The 24,088-nt window shown below is 42.0% G+C and overlaps 1 protein-coding gene across 3 annotated transcripts in view; it reads right to left on the bottom strand.

Moving 5' to 3' along the window:
* The window catches only part of ZFYVE28 (zinc finger FYVE-type containing 28), a 529,419-nt gene that overhangs the window by 438,194 nt on the left and 67,137 nt on the right, over positions 1-24,088 (bottom strand). The window lies entirely within an intron of this gene.

The following is a 24,088-nucleotide window of genomic DNA, read 5'->3' as shown; positions in this document are numbered from 1 at the left end:
GCAAAAGTATCGAATTTGTAAAATTTGGAAAAAGTATGCAGCGAAGACCAAGTCGCTGCCTTACAAATCTGTTCAACAGAAGCCTCATTTTTAAAAGCCCATGTGGAAGCCACTGCTCTGGTAGAATGAGCAGTAATTGTTTCAGGAGGCTGCTGGCCAGCAGTCTCATAGGCCAGACGGATGATGCTTTTCAGCCAAAAGGAAAGAGAGGTAGCAGTCGCCTTCTGACCTCTCCTCTTACCAGAATAGATAACAAACAATGAAGTTGTTTGTCTGAAATCCTTAGTGGCTTGTAAATAGAACTTTAAAGCACGAACGACATCAAGATTGTGTAACAGACGTTCCTTCTTCGAAGGAGGATTAGGACACCGAGAAGGAACAACTATTTCCTGGTTAATATTCTTATTAGACACAACCTTAGGAAGAAAACCGGGTTTGGTACGCAAAACTACCTTATCTGTATGGAACACCAAGTAAGGCGAGTCACACTGCAAAGCAGATAACTCTGAAACTCTTCGAGCAGAAGAGATAGCTACCAAAAACAAAACTTTCCAAGATAAAAGTTTAATATCTATAGAATGTAAAGGTTCAAACGGAACCCCTTGCAGAACTGAAAGAACTAAATTCAGACTCCATGGCGGAGCCACAGGTCTATAAACAGGCTTGATTCTGACTAAAGCCTGAATAAACGCTTGAAAGTCTGGTACCTCCGCCAGACGTTTGTGTAAATGAATAGACAAGGCAGATATTTGTCCTTTTAAGGAACTAGCTGACAATCCTTTCTCCAATCCATCTTGGAGAAAAGACAATATCCTGGGAATCCTAATCTTACTCCATGAGTAACCCTTGGATTCGCACCAACAAAGATATTTTCGCCAAATCTTATGGTAGATTTTTCTGGTGACAGGCTTTCTAGCCTGAATCAGGGTATCGATAACCGACTCAGAGAAACCACGCTTAGATAGAATTAGGCGTTCAATTTCCAAGCAGTCAGACGCAGAGAAATTAGATTTGGATGTTTGAAAGGACCTTGAAGTAGAAGGTCCTGCCTCATTGGCAGAGTCCATGGTGGAACGGATGACATGTCCACTAGGTCTGCATACCAAGTCCTGCGTGGCCACGCAGGCGCTATTACAATCACCGACGCCCTCTCCTGCTTGATTCTGGCAACCAGACGAGGAAGGAGAGGAAACGGTGGAAACACATAGGCCAGATTGAAGAACCAAGGCGCTGCTAGAGCATCTATCAACACCGCCTGGGGATCCCGGGACCTGGACCCATAAAGAGGAAGTTTGGCATTCTGACGGGACGCCATCAGATCCAATTCTGGAGTGCCCCATAGCTGAGTCAGCTGGGCAAATACCTCCGGATGGAGTTCCCACTCCCCCGGATGAAAAGTCTGACAACTTAGCAATTCACATCCCAGGAGTAGACAACTGGGAAGCGGATTTTCTGAGAGGTGGCAAGAGTGATCCTCCACCCACCTGATTATTTTGGTTACTTCCATCATTGCTAGGGGACTCCTTGTTCCCCCTTGATGGTTGATGTAAGCTACAGTCGTGATGTTGTCCGACTGAAATCTGATGAATTTGGCCGCAGCTAGCTGAGGCCATGCCTGAAGAGCGTTGAATATCGCCCTCAGTTCCAGAATGTTTATCGGGAGAAGAGCTTCTTCCCGAGACCATAAGCCCTGAGCTTTCATGGGGGCCCAGACAGCACCCCAGCCCAACAGACTGGCGTCGGTCGTTACGATGATCCTCTCTGGTCTGCGGAAACACATTCCCTGAGACAGGTGATCCTGAGACAACCACCAGAGAAGAGAATCTCTGGTCCCCTGTTCCAACTGTATTTGAGGAGACAAATCTGCATAATCCCCATTCCACTGTTTGAGCATGCATAGTTGCAGCGGTCTGAGGTGTATCCGTGCAAAAGGGACTATGTCCATTGCCGCTACCATTAGTCCGATTGTCTCCATGCACTGAGCTACAGACGGCCGAGGAATGGAATGAAGAGCTTGGCAAGTAGTTAAGAGTTAACTTTCTGACCTTCGTCAGAAATATTTTCATTTCTACCGAGTCTATTAGGGTTCCTAGGAATGGAACTCTTGTGAGGGGGGAGAGAGAACTCTTTTTGATGTTCACCTTCCACCTGTGAGACCTCAGAAAGGCCAATACAATTTACGTGTGAGACTTGGCTCTTTGGAAAGTCGACGCCTGAATTAAGATGTCGTCTAGGTAAGGCGCCACTGCTATGCCCCGCGGTCTTAGAAGTGCCAGAAGGGACCCTAGCACCTTTGTGAAAATTCTGGGAGCAGTGGCCAACCCGAAAGGAAGAGCCACAAACTGATAATGCTTGTCCAGAAAGGCGAGAAACTGGTGATGATCTTTGTGGATAGGAATGTGCAGATACGCATCCTTTAGATCCACGGTAGTCATATATTGACCCTCCTGGATCATTGGTAAGATTGTCCAAATGGTCTCCATCTTGAATGATGGGACTGAGGAATTTGTTTAGAATTTTGAGATCCAGGATTGGTCTGAAAGTTCCATCTTTTTTGGGAACCACAAAAAGGTTTGAGTAAAAACCCAGCCCTTGTTCCACAATTGGAACTGGATGGATCACTCCCATTGTATGTAGGTCTTCTACAGAGCATAAGAACGCCTCTTTCTTTGTCTGGTCTGTAGACAGACGAGAAATATGGAACCTTCCCCTTGGAGGGGAGTCTTTGAATTCTAGAAGATATCCCTGGGATACAATCTCTAAGGCCCAAGGATTGTGTATGTCTCTTGCCCAGGCCTGAGCAAAGAGAGAGAGAGTCTGCCCCCCACTAGATCCGGTCCCGGATCGGGGGCTACCCCTTCATGCTGTCTTGGAGGCAGCTGCAGGCTTCTTGGCCTGTTTACCCTTGTTCCAGCCCTGGTAAGGTTTCCAGGCTGCCCTGGGTTGTGAAGTGTTACCCTCTTGCTTTGCAGCAGGGGAGGATAATAGACCGCTCCTGAAATTTCGAAAGGAACGAAAATTATTTTTTTTGTTCTGTGTCTTAAAGGACTTGTCCTGAGGGAGAGCATGGCCTTTTCCCCCAGTGATTTCTGAGATAATCTCTTTCAATTCAGGCCCGAAAAGGGTCTTTCCTTTGAAAGGGATGTTCAGTAGTTTGAATTTTGACGACACATCGGCCAACCAGGACTTTAGCCATAGCGCTCTGCGCGCCAGAATGGCGAAACCTGAATTCTTTGCCGCTAACTTAGCTAGTTGGAAAGCGGCATCTGTGATAAAAGAATTAGCCAGCTTAAGAGCCTTAATTCTGTCCATAATGTCCTCATATGAGGTCTCCGTCTGGAGAGCATCTTCCAGCGCCTCGAACCAGAAAGCAGCTGCAGTAGTTACAGGAACAATGCACGCTATAGGTTGGGGAAGAAAACCTTGATGAACAAAAATTTTCTTAAGTAAAAACACACTTTGCAAAAAAAGTTACTGTGCCTTTAAGAGATAAAAAAGGCACACAATTTTCCAAAACAGTGAAAAATGCAGCAAACTTTTTGAAATTTTCACAGTATGTACCTAAAGCATTGGTAAGATTGCACAACTAGCAATAAAAACGATTAACCCCTTAATGCCCAAACCGGATCAATAGTAAGCTAACAGACCGGTTAAAACAACTTCAGCACCTTGCCACAGCTCTGTTGTGGCCCTATCTTCCCTTAGGAGTCAGATTTATGGGGAAAAAGCTTCTTATGGGTCCTCAAACTGTAGCAGGACCCTCCATGTGAAAACAGCCTGAAGATCTAGTCAATCTAACTGCGCATCTGAGGCGCGAAATTAGGCCCCTCCCACCTTACTCCGGTGCCGTGAGGCCTAAAGAAACACTCCTAAGAGTTATAATATTAGCCATGTGGGTAACAACCCCTGAAAGAAACCCAAAGGGACCTTCAAAGTGTCTCAAAAAACGATATTTATTAGTAAAAACGTTTGCCATAAAAAAGTGTCAACCAGCATAAATTAGCCCTGTTATGTAAGCTTGTAATTCCATACTTAGTCTCTGAATAAAGCTTACCCTTCCCTCATGGGGATCTTATCAGTCCTTTTCTAGCATTATCACAGTCTTGTCTAGAAATAAATGACTGAACATACCTTATTGCAGCCTAACCTGCAAACCGTTCCCCCAACTGAAGTTTTCTTGTACTCCTCATTCCTGTGTGGGACCAGCAGTGGATTTTAGTTACAACATGCTAAAATCATCTTCCTCTCTGCAGAAATCTTCATCTCTTTTCTGCTGGAGAGTAAATAGTACACACCGGTACCATTTAAAAAAAACAAACTTTTGCTTGTAGAACAAAAACTACAAATCTAACACCACATTCACTTTACCCTTCCGAGAGGGACCCTATTGCTTAGAGCCGGCAAAGAGAATGACTGGGGGGTGGAGCTAGAGGGGGAGCTATATGGACAGATCTGCTGTGTGCTTTCTTTGCCACTTCCTGTTAGGAAGGAGAATATCCCACAAGTAAAGGATGAATCCGTGGACTAGATACACCTTACAAGAGAAATATATATTTTCAGCCTACATGGAATCACTGCATCTAGCACAAATATATTTTTGCATTAAAAAAATATTTTAAAATGTGTTCTGTTTTTACTTGGGCATATCAAGAAGCAAAATAACTGGGGGGGGGGGGGGTTGTTTTGTTTTTTTCTGAAAAATAAGAGAGGAGGGAAAAAGGAAACCAAAAAGATAAAAATAAACTAGAAGATGGTTATAGGAGCTGGGAGCATTATTGCCTGAGCCATAATACTTTTACCTGCATGTTCCTATAGTCAGACAAGCATTTCCCCTAAATGTAGAAATGAAAACAAAAATTCAATCACTGCAACAAATCCCTAACACACTCTGTATGATATAGCGCAATATATGGCAGATTTCAAGCAATACTGATGGGATTCTGACACTTTTTACTTACTAGACTAGAAGCAAAAATATAAAATTTATAGCATTAGATTGTGAAGCCAGAAAACCTAGGAGTACAACTTTCAAACACTAGAGCTAATCTTTTTACAGGAGATGAAATAGAAAGATAAAGAAACTAATGGTTTATTTACTCCTTGAGCAGTAGAAAAAAGCAAAAAGATTTCCATAGAATTTTCTACATCTGATACTGGTTGTTCAAGGGAAATTGTACTCAAAATATTTTTACATCCATATGGATAAACATTTAAATATTTTTTTGGATAGATACAATGAGCCCTTGCAATTATCAGCCAATGAGAAATAGTGGGAAGTACACAACTAATATAACTAAATTAATTTCAGTTTAAATTACTTTAACATTTCTTCAGGAAAAATCAACAGAAATATAATACTGTTATAAGAAAAGGATCTAATGTACTAGAGGGTTTTCTTATTTCACTAAAGGTTGCTTATAACTATGTATTTAACCCTACAAATGGATTAACTACATAAATAAATTCAGGCGCACAGCAGGAATGTAATGGTCATCCTGTTCTGAACAACTGATGAGCCAATCACAAGTGACATATGCATAGGTACCAATCATTGGCAGTGAAACGCGTATAGGCAAGTAACTGTGCAATCATATCTTCTAACATATTAAAGCATTTTCTTATTGCAAAAGTCCTAAAAAGAACAAGCGTCCAGGGGGTAGATTTAACAAGCAGCGGATGCTGCTTTCTACGCCTGAAGTTTCAGGATCGCCTGAAACGTAAGTTAAGAAGCAGCAGTCGTACATTTGACCCGGCACTTGTTAAATCTACCCCCAAGTATTTAGAGGGAAAACAATAAGGAAGCAGACGGTTACACATCTTATCCGTTTTATGCCCAATGCAACACTTTTTCAGAATTTTCTTAATGCAGTTTTATGTCCCTTTGAAGGGACTTAAAATTCAAAATAAAACTTTCATAGTTCGGATAGAGCATGCAATAACAGACTTCTACTTACTTCTATTCATTGTCAAATGTATTTTGGTTTCTTGATCCTTAGCTGAAAAGCATACCTAGGTAGGCTCGGAGCACTTTACTACTGGAAGCTAGCTGGTACACACAATTGCCTCTTTTCGTTGGCTTACAAGATGCGCTCAAAAGTGGACTCTAACTCTTGCAAATCTGTTAAACATATAGTTAAACAAATAGTAATATGCAAGCAAAATTGTGATAATAAAATGTTATACCATATTAGAGTATTTATATCCCTTTAAATGCTCCCCTTTCAAATGGATGAAATACATTTTTTAGTACAAAGTCACTTTATAAAAAAATAATATAAAATTGATTTGTTCAAGAACATGAATAAATCTAAGTAACAAATTGCTATTCAGATCATTTTAATTTTATTTAAAATTTGAAAGATTAAATATTAACCATTACATTTTTTGTGAAATTTCATCAAACATAAGAGAACAGTAGAGTGGCATTTTTTTTTGTAGGGGAGGGGCAACTATAGCAGCGCAGGATTGCTCTCATCGTCAATGATTCATGGTTCTACAGATATAATATACATCTGTACTATGAAAATGACTGGCACTTTCAAATCCTAAACAGGGTCTAGTTTTCTTAAGAAAATGCATTTTGCAAGGTTATTGCAGGAGAAGGATGCAAATGGTTTAGAAAGTCCTACCCAGGTATACGATCTACATGTTTCATTGATAAGAAAACATGCTACTACAACAAAATCAGATATTCTCATGAACTGCAGTAATAACGTCCTTCTGCGCCAGTGCTTAGAGAAAAAAATTGAGCCATTCTTCCGATTAGTAAATGCATTCTACAGCTGCACAAAAGGCATATTGTTTGCAGTGATAATTAAATTATACAACTCGTCATACCCACAATGCGACCGCTATGCAATGTGGGGACTGTCAGCAATGTTTCGCTCCTTTCACATTCCACGTTTATAAAAGCTGCATTTTCATTTAGAAGAATACGTCTGTCAAGGAATTATTGAGTGAACCTTTTTCGTCTATTGTGCAAAACGTGCTCCTGCAAGAAATGCAGCTTTTTCTTCAGAACAGGTTGTATTAGATTTAACAATCACATATTGTGTATATCATAAGGAGTATAAACGTGGTTTTACACATATGGCAGGGTCTCAATTGTGCAGCATTATGTGACATTTCTTACGCTATTTTCCACTCATACACGCAAAAAATAAATAATACAATATCACATTATATTTAAAAGAACTGTAATGTGAGCATTTTATTATTGCATTACTGCTTGCGTTTACCTATGTGTTTAACCCCTGCAAAGTCAGCTCTAGCTTAGCAATGCAGTACTAGGATCTAGCTGATCATATCTGGTGAGACAATAACAAAAGGCATATGTACGTAGCTACCAATCATTAGTGCTTTACTGCTTCTGAGCCTACCTAAGTATGCTTTTAAAAAAGGATACTAATAACAAAGTCAATTTGATAATACAATGAAAAGTCTCTTAACCCCTCGAATGCTAACGACGGCTCTAAAACATCGCAAATTGTCTCAGGTGCTAACGACGGCTCAGAGCCGTCCAACACGCTCCTACCCTGGCGATCGGGCCTGTATAGTGACAGGCATCGCCGGGGCTTCAGGTTTTGCACAGTGACGTCACGCGCAATGACGTGATGACGTCACCGCACAACTTTATTTAAAAATCACATTGACAAGTATAGGGAAAGGGGACATGCTGCTTAGAAGCCTGTATCTCAGGCACCTAAGCAGCTACATACCCCCAAGACCCACCGTTGGAAAGGTAATCGCCTAACCTTTACAAATGTAAAGGTATAATTTTGGGGATCTGAAAGTTTTATTAAAAAAGTTTAAAAAAATATATATTTTAAAAAAACTCAAATCAGCTTAGCACCCAGGTGGGAAAGTGCTTAGCACTCAAAGGGTTAAAGCTGCATGCTCTTCCTGAGCAATTAAAGTTTACTTTTGTATTTCATGTCCCTTTAAACACAAAGGAAAAGTAACACCGTTTTCAACTCATCCTATTTTTTATTTTATTTTTTACAATCCTTGTAGGGTATTTTATATACTTCAGGTGATCAGTTCTGTGCAGCTCTTCATATCTTGATATCCCATATTAGAAGATGCTATTAGCTTTACTGCCAAAAATAAAAATATCCAGGGAAGAGAACATATTTTGACTCGTCAAGCAGAACACCTTAGATATTATTCCACCCACACAAGGCTGGATTTACCGCACCAGTGCTCTTAGACAAAGGTTCATTTTCTGACTTTTCAACCCATTAGTGACCAGCAATGTCCTGTAAGGTTGTTATTTTATCAGCAAATGTATAACTGTCCATAACTGGCCTCAGCAGGGGAGATAATACAAGGAGAACAGGCTTTTATTAAACGTTGATGAAAGTTACAACATGGCAGTGTCCATTACTTTTACTTATTAATTATAAAGACTAAAATAGAACGTTTATTTCTTATATATTCATCACCCTGACAAAGTTACGTATCAGTAACCAAAGACATCAGTGGGTGGGGCCGCCTGGTACACAGTTTGTTTGGTCTGAATGTATGTTCACTTAGTATTATTTGCTTCACATTGTTACTTTGAAATTAATTAGTATGGAGACATTGTAAATGTGATCTAAATCTAAAGTCCTTTGAATATATCTGTGAACGAAGATAGCATTTGAACATAACTATTGTTGAACTTACTGAGTATGTATGCATGATTTTTCACTTAACGGTAGGAACACCAGTCAGAGATCAGTGGAATGGGGCTCTCCCCTGAATGCTTGTGCGCCACCAATCACCAGCTAGCTCCCAGTAGTGCATTTCTGCTCCTGAGCCTAGGGCAGGGGTCAACAAATCTATTTAAAGATTAGGAGCCTTTAAGAATATTTAGGAGCCAGATAGTGGTATTTCTATATAGATATATGTATAATAACCCAAAAAGTTAGAGAAGTCATTGTATTTTGTGTTACTAGTATTTACCAAATATTAAATTACTGCAGATTTGCTATGTTCTCTTAACAAATAAGGCAACAAGACTGTCTAGTCGTTAACTAAGTTTTCTTATAAAAATGTAAACGTTTTTATTCTTTAAGTTTCTTGGTGCGCCAACAATGGTGTGAAAATAGGGTCCTCAGAGGCCCCTAGCTTTTGTGGGTCAACCCAGCAACCTTGTACTCTCCTGCAATTTCCTGTGGCACAGCTGAGCTTGCACAGAGCATAACAGAAATTATGTCAGGATGGAGGATTACCATATAGTAGTGTCCCAGGGGTATTACCACCTATACTGAAAGTTTCTATACTTAAAGGGACACGGAACCCATTTTTTTTCTTTCGTGATTCAGATTGAGCATGCAATTTTAAGCAACTTTCTAATTTACTACTATAATCAAATTTTCTTCATTCTCTTGATATCTTTATTTGAAAAGCAAGAATGTAAGTTAGATGCCGGACCATTTTTGGTAAACAACCTGGGTTGTTCTTACTGATTGGTGGATAAATTCACCAACAAATAAACAAGTGCTGTCCAGGGTCTGAACCAAAAATTGTCAGGCTCCTTGGCTTAGATGCCTTCTTTTTCAACTAAAGATAGCAAGAGAATGAAGAAAAATTGATAATGGGAGTAAATTAGAAAGTTGCTTAAAATAGCATGCTCTATCTGAATCATGAAAGACAAAATTTGGGTTCAGTGTCCCTTTAAGTATAGGCTATTGACAGGCAATGTAAACACAGCCAGCAGAAGAAAACATATATTATGCTTACCTGATAATTTTATTTCCATTGTGGGGAGGAGAGTCCACAGCTTCATTCATTACTTGTGGGAATTAAGAACCTGGCAACCTGGAGGAGGCAAAGACACCCCAGCCAAAGGATTAAATACCTCCCCCACTCACCTCATCCCCTAGTCATTCTGCTGAGAGAACAAGGAACAGTAGGAGAAATATTAGGGTATAAATGGCGCCAGAAGAATATATTAAATTTAGGTCCGCCCATCGGAGATACGGGCAGGAGCCGTGGACTCTCCTCCCCACGATGGAAATAAAATTATAAGGTAAGCATAATTTATGTTTCCCATCTAAAGGGGAGGAGAGTCCACTGCTTCATTCATTACTTGTGGGAGACATATACCCAAGCTCTTAGAGGACACTGAATGAAACCGGGAGGGTAAAAGGCGGACCCCTACTCTGAGGGCACAGCCTGTAGAACCTCTCCCAAAAACAGCTTCCGCAGAAGCAAAAACACCAAATTTGTAAAACTTAGTGAAGGTATGCAAGGAGGACCAGGTAGCCGCCTTGCAAATCTGCTCCATAGAAGCCTCATTTTTGAAGGACCAAGATGAAGCTACCGCTCTAGTGGAATGAGCAGTAATCCTCTGAGGAGGCTTATGTCCCGCTGTCTCATAGGCCAAACGGATCAAGCTCCTCAGCCAAAAAGACCAAGTAGCAGAGGCCATCTGACCCCTGTGCTTCCCTGAATACACAACAAAAAGACTTAGATTATCTGAAATCCTTTGTGGTCTGAAGATAGAATTTCAAAGCACGAACCACGTCCAGATTATGAAGTAACCTCTCCTTAGGAGAAGAAGGGTTAGGACATAAAGAAGGAACAACTATTTCCTGATTGATGTTACGGTTAGACACCACCTTAGGGAGAAACCCAAAGCCTGTGCGAAGAAACAGATAAGGAGGCTCATATTGCAAGGCCGCCAGCTCATAAACTCTGCGTGCCGAAGCAATTCCATGTGAGAATTTTTATGTCAAGAGAATGTATAGGTTCAAACGTAACCTTCTGCAAGACCATAAATACCAAGTTTAAGCTCCAAGGGGGAGCAGTCTGCCTAAAAACAGGCCTGATTCGAGATAGAGCCTGAACAAAATATTGGATGTCAGGGAGATCAGCGAGTCTCCTATGCAACAAAACAGATAAAGCCGAAATTTGTCCATTTAGGGAACTAGCGGCGAGACCCTTCTCCAAACCCTCTTGGAGAAAAGACAAAATCCTGGATACCCTTACCCTGTGCCAAGTGTAGCCATAACTCACACCAGGACAAGTAAATCCTCCACACCTTATGATAGTTGCGTTGAGTGACTAGCTTTCTTGCCTGAACTAGAGTGGCAATAACATTTTCAGAAAAAAAACTTTTTGCCAAGACTAAAAATTCAATCTCCATGCAGTCAGCCTCAGAGAATCGAGATTTTGATGTTGAAAAGGACCCTGTTCCAGAGATCCCTGTGACAGGGTAACCTCCGCGGCGGAGAGGATGACATCCCCACCAGATCCGCAAACCACGTCTTCCTCGGCCACGAAGGAGCAATCAGAATGGAGGATGTTCTCTCCTGCTTTATATGAGCCACTAAACGAGGAAGAAGCAGTAACGGAGGAAATATGTATACTAGACCGAACCCCCAAGGCATCGTCAATGTGTCTATTAGCTCTGCCTGGGGGTCCCTCGACCTGTATCAGGGAAGCTTGCAATTCAACCTTGATGCCATGAGATCGATCTCCGGCGTCCCCCATCTGAGACGGATCTCCGCAAACACTTCGGAGCAAACAGTTGTGGGTCTCTGCCCACTCCAGGATCCGAGACACCTCCCTCATTGCCAGGGAGCTCCTCGTGCCCCCCTGGTGGTTGATGTAAGCCACCGAGGTAATATTGTCCGTCTGGAACCTGATAAGGCTGAAGTCCCCCAGACAAGGCCACGTCTTCAGAGCACTGTAGATTGTTCGAAGCTCCAGAATAAATTTATCGGAAGAAGAGCCTCTAAATGAGACCACTTCCCCTGTGCCATCCTGGCACCCCAAACAGTTCCCCACCCCACCAGACTCGCGTCCGTGTTAACAATCTCCAAGGACTGTCTCAGGAAGGATGTCTCCATGGACAGGTGATCCGGGCAGATCCACCAGGAGAGGGAAATCCGAGTACGTGCATCCATGTATATAGGCTGCGACAGATTGGAATGATCGCCGTTCCACTGTCTCAACATGCACAATTGAAGAGGTCCGAGATGAAACCTGGCAAATGGAATAATGTCCATGCTGGAGACCATGAGCCCAATCATTTCCATGCACTGAGCTACAGATGGTCTTACTGTAGACTGAAGGGCAAGGCAGGTAGACGCCATCTTTGAGAGTCGCTTGTCCATGAGAAAGATATTCATGGACACAGATTCTATGATCGTGCCCAAGAACTCCACCCTGGTACTGGGAACCAGAGAACTCTTCCAACCGTGAGATTGAAGTAACTGCAGCAGGACCTTCGTGAAGACTCTCAGGGTCGTTGCCAGACTGAAGGGAAGAGCCACAAACTGGAAATGCTGATCCAGAAAGGCAAATCTGAGGAACCTGAAATGGTCCCTGTGAATCGGAATATGAAGGTAGGCATGCTTCAAGTCTATAGAGGTCATTAGCTGCCCCTCTTGAACTAGGGGCAGAATGGATCTGATCGTTTCCATTTTGAAAGATGGAACGGACAGGAACTTTTTTAAACATTTGATGTCCAGAATTGGGCGTAACGTGCCTTCCTTCTTTGGGACCACAAACAAATTGGAGTAATACCCTAGACACCTTTCTGCCTGGGGTACTGGTACGATAACCCCTTGTCATGGTTCCGCCCCTTATGGGTGGTCTCTAGTTCCTTCCCTATAAATGGATACTCAATCAAGCACTCATTGCTTGTTATTTTTTTGTGTACCAAAAAACAGTAAGCCTTTACTCCTTACTTGGATTACAACTCCTTTCCAATTTCTGACTCTCATTGCTGAGTCACGCCTGCCGTTCCCTCACGTTGTATTGAGGATTCCTGCTTTCAGCCTAACTCCCTTCGCAGACAACGCTGAAGACGCTGCTTACGTCATCAGCTACGGCCGCACTACTCTGCACGCTCTCTCTCTAGAGAAACCGCTTCCGTACCGCCATCCGGATTACAGGTATTACTACTAACCGATGCGGTTAGCAACATCAGTGTTGGTCTAAATTCCTCACTCATTCTGAGAGACATTGCATTATCAAGTTTATGCGCGTAACTAAAATCCTGCAGGTAACGTTGTTTAACTTATGCCTTACTCATTCAATATTAGGTAATCATTTTTGTTCAGTTTTATCTGGTGCCAAGTTTATTATTTTCTATTTAAAACTACATTCACTCATTTAGGGTATGTATGAAGATAATACTTATACCTAAAACTTGAGTTTAATATATTAAAACAACAGGTTATCATTTCCAGTTATTTAGTTATAACCACTTGGGAATTAAAAAAATCTGTTACACAACTATAATGTTATTTTTTCTATTCAAGTTCAGCAGCTGAGTAGTCTACATTCTACTTTATAGGAATTAACCTATTGCTTCCCTTGACACCCCTAGAGCGGACATATACCGCAAACAACCCAGAAAGTCCTCTCTTTTTTCCGGCCTTAAAGACAGGTTTGACAGAAGGAATCTGCCCCTGGGCGGAGTGGACTTGAACCCTACCCTGTAGCCCTGGACGACTACCTCCAGAGCCCAGGGGTCCTGAATGTCCCGCAACCAGGCGTCTAAAAACAGAGACAATCTACCCCCCCACTTGGTCCGCAGACCAGTCGGAGGCCGCCCCTTCATGTGTGCTTAGTCTTGGCGGGCTTCTTGTGCTGTTTAGACTTGTTCCAAGTTTGAGCAGGCTTCCAGGGACCCTTGGTTTGGTCCGCTTTCACTGTGGGCTGTTGGCGTTGCGCCTTATTCCCACTAAAGGGACGAAAATTAGCACCCTTAGCTTTCGCCTTCTTATCCTAGGGAAGGAAGGCCCCTTGCCTCCTGTATCCGTGGATATGATAGAGTCTAGACCTGGATCGAACAGGATCTTGCCCTTAAAAGGCAAAGACAGCAGCCTCGTCTTAGAGGTCATGTCCGCCGACCAAGATTTTAGCCACAGAGCCCTGCATGCTAGAACCGAAAAACCTGATACCTTAGCATTCAGGCAGATAATTTACATATTAGCGTCAAGAATGAAGGAATTAGCCACCTTTAGAGCCTTTCCTGCACCTCCTCGAAAGAGGGTTCACCCTCAATCATAACAAATAAGGCATCACACCAATATGACGCAGCTTCAGCAACCGCTGCTGCCGGTTGAAAAACAAACTCCATGTCTTGAAACATTTTTCGTAACATGTTTTCCAACTTTTTATCCATAGGCTCCAGTCCGTTGCTGGCTGTAAACGCCACCGGAAGTCACAGGGGGAAGGCAATAGGTGTGGAGCCACAGGGGGTGCAAGCCGAAAATGCGGCCGGTTCCACCGCAGAAGCAGCAAAGGAAAAAAAGGTAATCAGCTGCACTAGCGGTTATAGTATAAAAATCCAAAATTTATTAATTCAGTTTAAGAACAAGGTACAAGCAGGCTGGGCAGACAGAACATCCTAACATGTTTCGTGCCACACACGGCACTTAATCATAGGACAGGTGTTCAAGGTATGGCCCCTTCCTTTTAAAGGAGCCATACCCAATAGTATGCTATGTACAACGCGTCAGAATCCTCCATAGCTTTTTTTAAAAATAAATAAAATAAGACAGGCACCTCTATAACCACCAATGGCCGGGGCACTCACCACCTCCTATGACCCGGACTGTAGAAACCGCTTGGTCTCCTCCATCGCAGATGAGACCGGAAGTGAAGAGGCCCCACTCTGTCACAAGGATGTCTACACAGGACCGACCCTGCCGAGGAGAAAACGCGCCAAAAAAAAAAAAAAAAAAAAAAAAAGCACAAAACTCCCAGAAGACAACCTGTCAGTTCCACAAAATGCCAGAGCCACGCCCTTGCACATAACACACATAATAAACTCATCATGTACATACCCCCCTGTTCATATAATCCCCTTATAGGAATATTAACCCTTGATTTTATAAAGATAAAGGCGCTACACTGTGGCCCTGTCTTCCCTGTAATCATTATATAAAAATGAAACGATCTTACCAGAATCTATGCCGTGGAACAGGAACACGGCCCTTCAAGTGTGACAGGCGATACCTGCGCTCCTGACATGGACTTGAGAGAAGGCAATCTGCGAAACTCGTCAATGCAGATTGCTATAGGAGCTGTTAATATGAGTCGGGATGGTGTCGCAAAGGGAAGCTCCCTCTGCATCTCCGGACTCTAACGTTCACCCAGGCCCTCAACTGAGAAGCTTGAAGGGCAACTTAAAAGGGACCATCTAGTATAAATTAAACTTTCATTATTCAGTTAGGACTTTTAATTTTAATCAACTTTCCAATTTACTTTTATCATCGAATTTGCTTTTTTCTCTTGGTATTCTAGTTTAAACTAAACATAGGTAGGCTCATATGCTAATTTCTAAGCCTTTGAGGGCTGCCTCTTATCACATGCTTTTAAAATCTCTTTTCAACACAAAGAGACAGAAAGTACACGTGGGCCATATAGATAACACTGTGTTCAGGCACAGGGGGTTATTTAAGATTTAGCACAAAACAATGCTAAATTTAAGACAATAGATAATAAACAGTCACAGTCATGTGATCAGGGGCTGGAAGAAGGTTCCTAGATACAAGGTAATCACAGAGGTAAAAAGTGTATTAATATAACTGTGTTGGTTATGCAAAACTGGGGAATGGGGGAATAAGTGTCTGATTCAACGCCGTGATTTGAGGAAGCTGGATTCCTCATTTTAGAACAAGGAAGAGGCTTTGTGACGGGCAAAGGAAGCGATGCAGCGGCTGTCAAGATTAAAAGGTGTTTTCACAACACAAGTGAAATGTAAATTTTGATGAATTAAAGTGCCCCTGTTTTTAATCAAATTTTAAAAAAACGGGCACTTTATCATCAAAATTTACATTCACTTTAAGGGAAAAACATGTTTACAGTATACTGTCTCTTTAACCCTTTGAGTGCTAACGACGGCTCAGATCCGTCGCTAGCACTCACCCACCTTTAGAGCAATCTGGGGGCTCCCACCAACTCCCACCCCGGCGATCGTGACAGGCATCGGCGGGGCTTCCCGTTACGTGCGGTGACGTCACCGCGCAACTTTATTTAAAATTTGCAGTACAAAGTATAGGGAAAGGGGGCATGCTGTATCTCAGGCATCTAAGCAGCTACAGACCCCAAAGACCCACCGTTGGAAAGGTAATTGCCTAACCTTTCCATATATATCATTAGGGATCGGGGGGATTCAAAAAATTCTTTTAAAATAGTTAACAGAAAAAAATTAAATCCAGCTTAGCACTCAAAGGAAAGTAAAGACAAAATTAAATTTTCATGATTCAGATATATCATGCAATTTTAAACAACTTTCCAATTTATGTCTGTTATCAAATTTGCTTTGTTCACTTGGTATCCTTTGTTGAAAAGTAAATCTAGGTAGGTCCATAGGGGTTCAAGAGTGCGCACTCTATGGCAGCAGTGTTTGCTATAACACTGCTCAAAACAATGTTGCAAAACACTGCTGCCATAGAGTATTAACCCTTTTGTGACCGTTTTACATTGTCTACATCGGAAAAACACTCCAAAGTAAAGAAATTGAAATCTTGTGCATGCGATCGCGAGATTTCAATGATGGGATCGGGTCAGGGGGGCAAGCCTACAACGCTAGGTACGCCTACCATGCCCTAATCCCATTCTGGAAGCGGTTAGCTTCAGTACAGCCAAACGGCTAGGACGTTCCATGCCGTCCTTATGGCGCTAAAGCCTAGCCCAGTTAGGACGGCATGGAAAGTCCAAACATCGGGAAAAGGTTAAAGTCAAATCCACACACCTGAGCCTCTATGAACCTATCTTGATTTTTTTTTTTTTTTTTTTGCTTGTGGAGGTTGTTTCTGTCCTTGAGATGTAGGCGTTTTCATTATCAACCAGTCTGGTACTATCTTACAGACGAGCCTCAAAATATTAATTTATAAACATAAATTCATTTGACATTTATGAAGGTATCTCCTAGTAATACCCTTAAAAAGCAAAAGAACTTTAGGAATGACTCTGGCTGAACTATATTGGATACATTCAATAAATTGTGATACGCATACCTGGAATATCTGACAGCAACACCAATTTTAACATTTTAAATAAATGGTCTTTCTATAAATTCTGCTTATCTTTATTTTTGCTGTCATATTAAAATCATAGTCACAAATACATTTTATTGTAAAGTGTTTGATATATCTGCCGTCAATAGCTTAACATATACAATATTTTCTAAGCAAGCAGCTGATCTCAGATTCTTCTGAAGTAATACATGAAACTATGAGCCTAGACTCTTTTGTTTTTTACAAGGAGCAGGTTTAATTGTCTATTACAATTAAAAACTGTCTTGATACCATTTTCTACAGTCTTCTTTAAAGGGCCACTAAAACTGAGCATCTTTTCTTAACTTTATTTAAATTTAAAAAAAAGAACATAATAATCCTAGAATAAGTTGGCAAAGTTCATTTTAAATATGTGATTTAGTCCTCGGTTTAACCAAGTTTTGTTTTTCAAAAGATGACACACAGCCAGTCACAAGTCATAGACACATAATGTTTCAATAGAGTGGGGGCAGTATAGCTTTTGATTGGCTGTAAAGCCTATACACATGGTGCCAATCAAATTATTTATTTAAATAATAATAATATAAAAAAATGCTAAAGACGCTTCTTAACTTCCCTTTGTATTACAAAGTGTCTTGCAGTAGTTTGCTATTATGCAATTTTAAGAGACTTTTCAATTTGCTTCGTCCTCTTGGTATCATTTGAGGAAAATTATACCTTGGTATGTTTAGGAACTGCAATGCACTACTGGAAATAACCTACTAATTGGTGGCTACACATATATGCCTCTTGTTATTGGCTTATTTGATGTGTTTATCCAAGTACCAGTTACGCATTGTTGTTAAAGGGAGAGGAAAGTCAAAAATAAACTTGCAGTATTCAGATAAGGCAAGTAATTTTAAGACACTTTTAAATTAACTTCTATTTTCAAATGTGCTTTGTTCCCTTATAATCCCTTGTTGAAAAAGAATATACACATATCCTACATGAGTGGGAGCTAGCTGCCGATTGGTGCCTGCACACATTTGTCTCTTGTGATTGGCTAACTTGCTGTGTTAAGCTAGCTGCCAGTAGTGCAATGCTGTTCCTTCAGAAAAGGGTAACAAGATAATGAAGCACATTTGATATAATAAGTAAAACATAAATTATGCTTACCTGATAATTTTCTTTTCTTCAGATGGAAAGAGTCCACAGCTGCATTCATTACTTTTGGGAAATAAGAACCTGGCCACCAGGAGGAGGCAAAGACACCCCAGCCAAAGGCTTAAATACTCCTCCCACTTCCCTCATCCCCCAGTCATTCTGCCGAGGAACAAGGTACAGTAGAAAAAATATCAGGGTGAAAAGGTGCCAGAAGAACAAAAATTACGGCCGCCCCACAGAAAAATACGGGCCGGGGACTGTGGACTCTTTCCATCTGAAGAAAAGAAAATTATCAGGTAAGCATAATTTATGTTTTTCTTCATAAATGGAAAGAGTCCACAGCTGCATTCATTACTTTTGGGAAAACAATACTCAAGATAGAGGACACTGAATGCTAAAACGGGAGGGTACAAAAGGCGGCCCATTCTGAGGGCACCAGGCCTGAAACCACAAGCCAACAAAAATCCAGCTTCGCCTGAAGCCAAGAAAACATTTGAAAAGGAAAAAAAAAGGCCCCAAGGACACTGATCCGCAGAAAGTCCACAAACCCTGCTAGAAACAGCAGAACAGACTCAACTGAGCCAACACTCCTCCAGGAGTCACCATCGCCTCAAGGTCGGTCCTCAATCAGACCCCCTTACAAGAGAAAAAGGGGGACAACCTCCAAAAACTCCCAAAGGGAAGACATGGAGGAACAAACAAGGATTCCCGGGAGACCCTAAACAGGGTGCAATCAGAACCAAAAAATGGAAAACCCCAAAAACTGAGGCAAGCTCACAGAGACCCTAAGGGTTCCTGAAAACAAGGAAGGCAACGCCCAGACCCCAAACAGTACAGAACCACAAGGTTGAGACCGGGAATTAGAACAGAGAAAAAAATTCTCAGAAAAAACAGAGAAACCGCCCCGAAAAAACGACTGAAACCAGAGTCCCAAGTCGCCAGGAACTCTGAATATTGAAATATTCCCAAGCCAACACGTGCATCAAACCCAGAGAGCAATCTCTGAACACCCCATGCTGCAGTCATACCAGGATGACTCTGAAATAAAACACAAACGTATGTGGAACAACGAGGAGCCCAGAACCTCAAAGAGGCTCACCGTACCTCTAGGATCCGAAGACAAACATCATATCTCAGATCCTGTTCCAACACCGGACAAGCCCAAGCAACAGGCAGGCCTGAAAAACAGGGAAACAGAAAAGGACCCCAACCACCAGCCCCCAGATAAAAGGGCAGAATGGGATGGTCTCGGACACCGTAACAGAGCAAGGGTGCCATCCAAAAGTACCCGCAAACAGGTACTCCCAAGGAGGACCCCATAGAGATAGGCAAAACAAGGCAGAAAAGCCCTATGAAATCTATCCTAACACTATATGTCAGTCTAAATATAGCACCTACAACAGGTATCCCCAAGAAGTACCTCATAAATATAGGCCTGAAAAGGCAGAAGAGCCCTATGCTCTAACATAGAGACTGCAACCACAGACAGAACAATCCTAGAAAGGCGTACCGCTCTCCTTACAGGCTAAATCCCTGTTCCAACCACCTGCACACAAGACAGGACCACAACCCTCCAGAGAGAGGAAAACCCCCACCTCTTAGAAAAGCAAAACAACCCCCCCAAGGGACGGGTACAGACAAACAGCGCACACATTCACAAGGTCAAATCCCTCATTTGAGTCAAATGACACCCATCCAGGCGCCGCTGATTAATACAAAAAGGAAACTCCCCAAGAAGGGAAGCACATACCATTCCAGAACAAGGCAGGCCATGAGGAGCTGCAGTACACAGCACTCCTGGCTAAGCTGCTAGTTGCTAAACTGATGAGACTGTAAGTTTTAGTCTATGTTCCCTGGAGAACTGGAGCTAGGATCCAGCTAGCAAACCATGAGGCTAACCACCAAACAGACCAGCTGGCTTAGGCCCAGAAGATCCAGACAAACAAAGGCCCGAGCCCCAGAATTGTTTAGACAAACAATACCCCAGGGAACACCGTACCCCGTCTGAATAAAAACAGACTACACAAGGGATAAGAATAACCTGTAAAAAAAGGGTCTAAAGATAAATCCCAACCCAAAGGGAAGTAAACACCCCCTACAAAAAGGTACAACTCCAAAGGATCTAGGGCACGCTAATATTCTAAGCCCAACAGGCGTACCCCAAACCTCCAGGACCCAGGTGAAACATTGGGGACAATGTCACCCGAAGAGCGAGATAACAACGGCTAGTCAAAATAATCTCCTCAGAGTACAAAACCAGAGGACTACATCCAAGGAAAAAGAATACAAAGCATCCCAAACCCCAGAACCCCTAGAAGGAGCTCAAGATAAGGAGCTCACATAGCCTATCATTCCTAATAAGGAACGACTAACCCTCAGAGTAGGAAAAGACTGCAAGGTCAACTTCTAAGGAGAAACAGACAGTCCAGAGATCTCGACCCGAAAGAAGAGTCCTCAAAAAGGAACAACAAAAACCCTAAAAGGGCAAGACCGCCCATAACAGCAGCAATGAGACCCTAACACCACCAAATCTTCAACCCAAGCGGGGAGGGAAAACTCAAATCCAGACAATATCGGAACCAACGGAGTGTGATGCACTAGACCTTTACTGAGTCCCAAATGACCAGCTCAAGGGTTGCTGAGGACTGAACCAGTCCCCCATGCCCCCCAGACCCTCAGATCCTCTCAGAATGCTTAGAAGACACTTGTAAAACAAGCTAAGAAAACACAAATAATAAAGCAATCAATCAGCGCCCTAACCGGACCTGCCAGGTAGAACAGGCGCCACGAGAGTTTAAGAGGCCTCAAGACAGAAGGAGCTGAACCCAATCAGAACCAGTCTGAACCAGAGCCTTTACAGTTAATGCCGCAATATTCGCCCCCAGGGAGGGAGAAAGAAACGACAGACAACACATAGGACTAAAACATGTCCCCAGAACAACTTCCGTAGAGGTAACAGTGCGATCAAGAAATTGCGCATATTGACTCCAGAAGGAAAATTCCCGAAGAAATATGAAACCAAACATAAGCTTTGAAATCAAATAAAAGTCAGACACACCCGCAGGACTAGCCTAACGGAAACCTGCTCAACCAAGCTCAGATTGGAAAGGATACTCAATAACCAGACTATAAGAAGATTACTGCATCCCCTTATATTTAATTCTGTGAGCTATTCAAAGTAGAAGACTGAGAACTCCTACATCCATTAAGGATGGGATTGTCCAAGAATGCCAAAACGTGCCGTAACAGAACACAAAGGCGCGCTAGTCTATAAAGAAAAGCACAGCATGCTTCCACCGGAGCCTCAGGATCAGTCGCACCCCCGGAGAGCTGAACGGGCCAACCATGCCTGGGAGGCCCAGGTTGACTGGACTCGAACATAATCTTAAGCAGACATCTGGAAGCTGAAGATGCAGGGAAGGATAAGCATAATCTGGGTCACCTGCACGTGTAGCAACAGTAAGTGGTATGGAACTCGCCACTCGAGGGACAGCACCCACAGAGGCGGATGTCTCAACGGCCTCTAGATTCTCCGATCCCAAGGAATTGAGCCCTCTAGCACGGCATATGGAACATAACTGACTGTCATGTGTCATATGGGCCGATTCGTATTCACTACTATACATCAGAATCCTCTTTAACTGGGCTATGAATACAAAAAAAAAAGAACCAAATTTGAACAAATCTAAAAACGGCACCTTACACCCACAATGGCTGGGGCACTCACCACCTCCTATGCACCAGACACCAGCGGACCAGAATTTCTCCGTCGCCACACAGTCAGGAATGTGGAACTGGAGGATCAAAAACGTGACCACGCCCGGTCACAAGTTAAGCTGTAGAGTCCACAAAAAGCTCGCCCGACCGCAAAGGCTGCATCACTTTCAAGGCTGTTATGTTCCACAAAACCATGAGCCTAAGTAACACTACACATAAACAGGTCGAATCACATAACAAACATGATTAAAAATTCCCCTGTTCATATAACCCCCCTTAGGAGATATTAACCCTTGATTCCAAGATATAAAAAGGAGCCTCACTGAGACCCTGATTACTCTAGTTGATCCTGCAAGGTGGTAGCCTCTCGGGAAAACATTTGTAATACAAACCAATCATGCAAAAAGTAAAATGAAACGATCTTACCGGAATCTACGCCGTGGAACAGGAACATGGCCCTTCAAGTGTGACAGATAGTAGCCTCACCTCTGCCATGGACTTGAGAGAAGAAAGCAGGCAGCAAAACTTGTCAACGCCGATTGCTTATGGAGCTGTTAAAAATGAATCGGGATGGTATCGCAGAAAGACTCTCCCTGCATCTCCGGACTCTAACTTTCATCCAGGCTCTCACTGAGAGGCTGACAGGATTACTTAAAACTCCAGTCCCATGCCGAAGAGTACTACCCTCCATAAGACAAATCGTAAATTTCTGACACTTCTCTGCCAACCTCCTGGGACGAAAAGGCAAAGAATAACTGGGGGATGAGGGAAATGGGAGGACTATTTAAGACTTTGGGGTCTGGGGTGTCTGTGCCTCCTCCTGGAGGCCAAGTTCTCAATTCCCAAACGTAATGAACATACAGTTGATTAAAATGGTATGTTCTATCTAAATCACAAAAGAAAATGTTGGGGTTTTCGGTCCCTTTAAACACTAAATACATTTCATAAACCTAAGTTCCAAAATGGCGGCACCCATTTTTGGAGGAAAGGTTTATGAAAAATGTTGGGGTTTTCTGTCCCTTTAAACACTAAATACATTGCATAAACCTTCCTCCAAAAATGGGTGCCACCATTTTGGAACTTAGGTTACTCTGCAGGTATCTGAAGGAGAGTTGTTGCATGTGCAAACAGGTCAGCACTGGAGTGCAATGAAAGGACAATTTCAACATGGTGGCACTCGTAACCAGCAGGATGCGGGAAATAACCTTAAAGGGACAATCTACACCAGAATGTTTATTGTTTTAAAAGATAGATAAACCCTTTATTACCCATTCCCTAGTTTTGCACAGCCAACATGGTTATATTAATGTATATAATATATAACATGGTTATATTAATATACTTTTTACCTTTTTGGCCTTCAAGGTCTAAGAAATTAGCATATGAACCTCCTAGGTTTAGCTTTCAACTAAGAATACCAAGGGATCAAAGCAGAATTGATGATAAAAGTAAATTGGAAAGTTGTTTAAAATCACATGCCCTATCTGAATCATGAAAGTTTATTTTGGACTAGACTGTAACTTTAATACTATGCTAATAAAATGCATTTAGTGTTTAATGACCCTTTATCTGTGCGTTTAACCTTTTTGTAGTTATATGCAAGCAACAGTGCAATTATACAGTTCTCTTTTACAGCAGAGCATTTTATTTTTGCACTTTAGTTCCCTTTAAATGTCCTACATGCTGTTGAAGGACTTGATTTCTTGCAACTAAAACCAACAGCAACAGGAGAGGAAACAGCTTGTGTTTAACAGGATAAATTGTGTGTGCCGGACATTTTACATAGTTGGGTATATGACTCAGCAGGCAGGTTCTTTATAGTGCAATTAGTTGGCAAATATTATAGATTTGCTATTTGCAATCTCGCTTGCATGTAATTTGTAGATATGTTCACATCCACTAAAATTACTACAGCTATAAAAGAGCTGAATACTTAGATCATTTAAGGACATTCAGCAATTCTAATAATGTTTGGTAATTTACTATGTGCAATAAAAACAGAAGATTTGTGCTATTTTTTTTTGGCATCTTATATTAACTGAAAGTTCTCATTCCAGAATCATGGGCATTAATAGGGACATGAAACCAAAAATGTTTCTTTCATATAGAGCATGCAATTGTAATTTACTTCTATTATCAAATTTTCTTTGTTCTCTTGGTATCTTTGTTTGAGGGGAAAAAAAAGCTCAGGTGTGTGCACGTGTCTGGAACACTATATGCAGCAGTTGTTATCAATTTTCAAGAGCACTATTTCAAGC

The sequence above is a fragment of the Bombina bombina genome, chromosome 2 (genome assembly GCF_027579735.1).
Source record: "Bombina bombina isolate aBomBom1 chromosome 2, aBomBom1.pri, whole genome shotgun sequence".
In the NCBI taxonomy this organism is placed as follows: Eukaryota; Metazoa; Chordata; class Amphibia; order Anura; family Bombinatoridae; genus Bombina; species Bombina bombina.
This window is presented reverse-complemented; position numbering and strand designations above follow the sequence as displayed.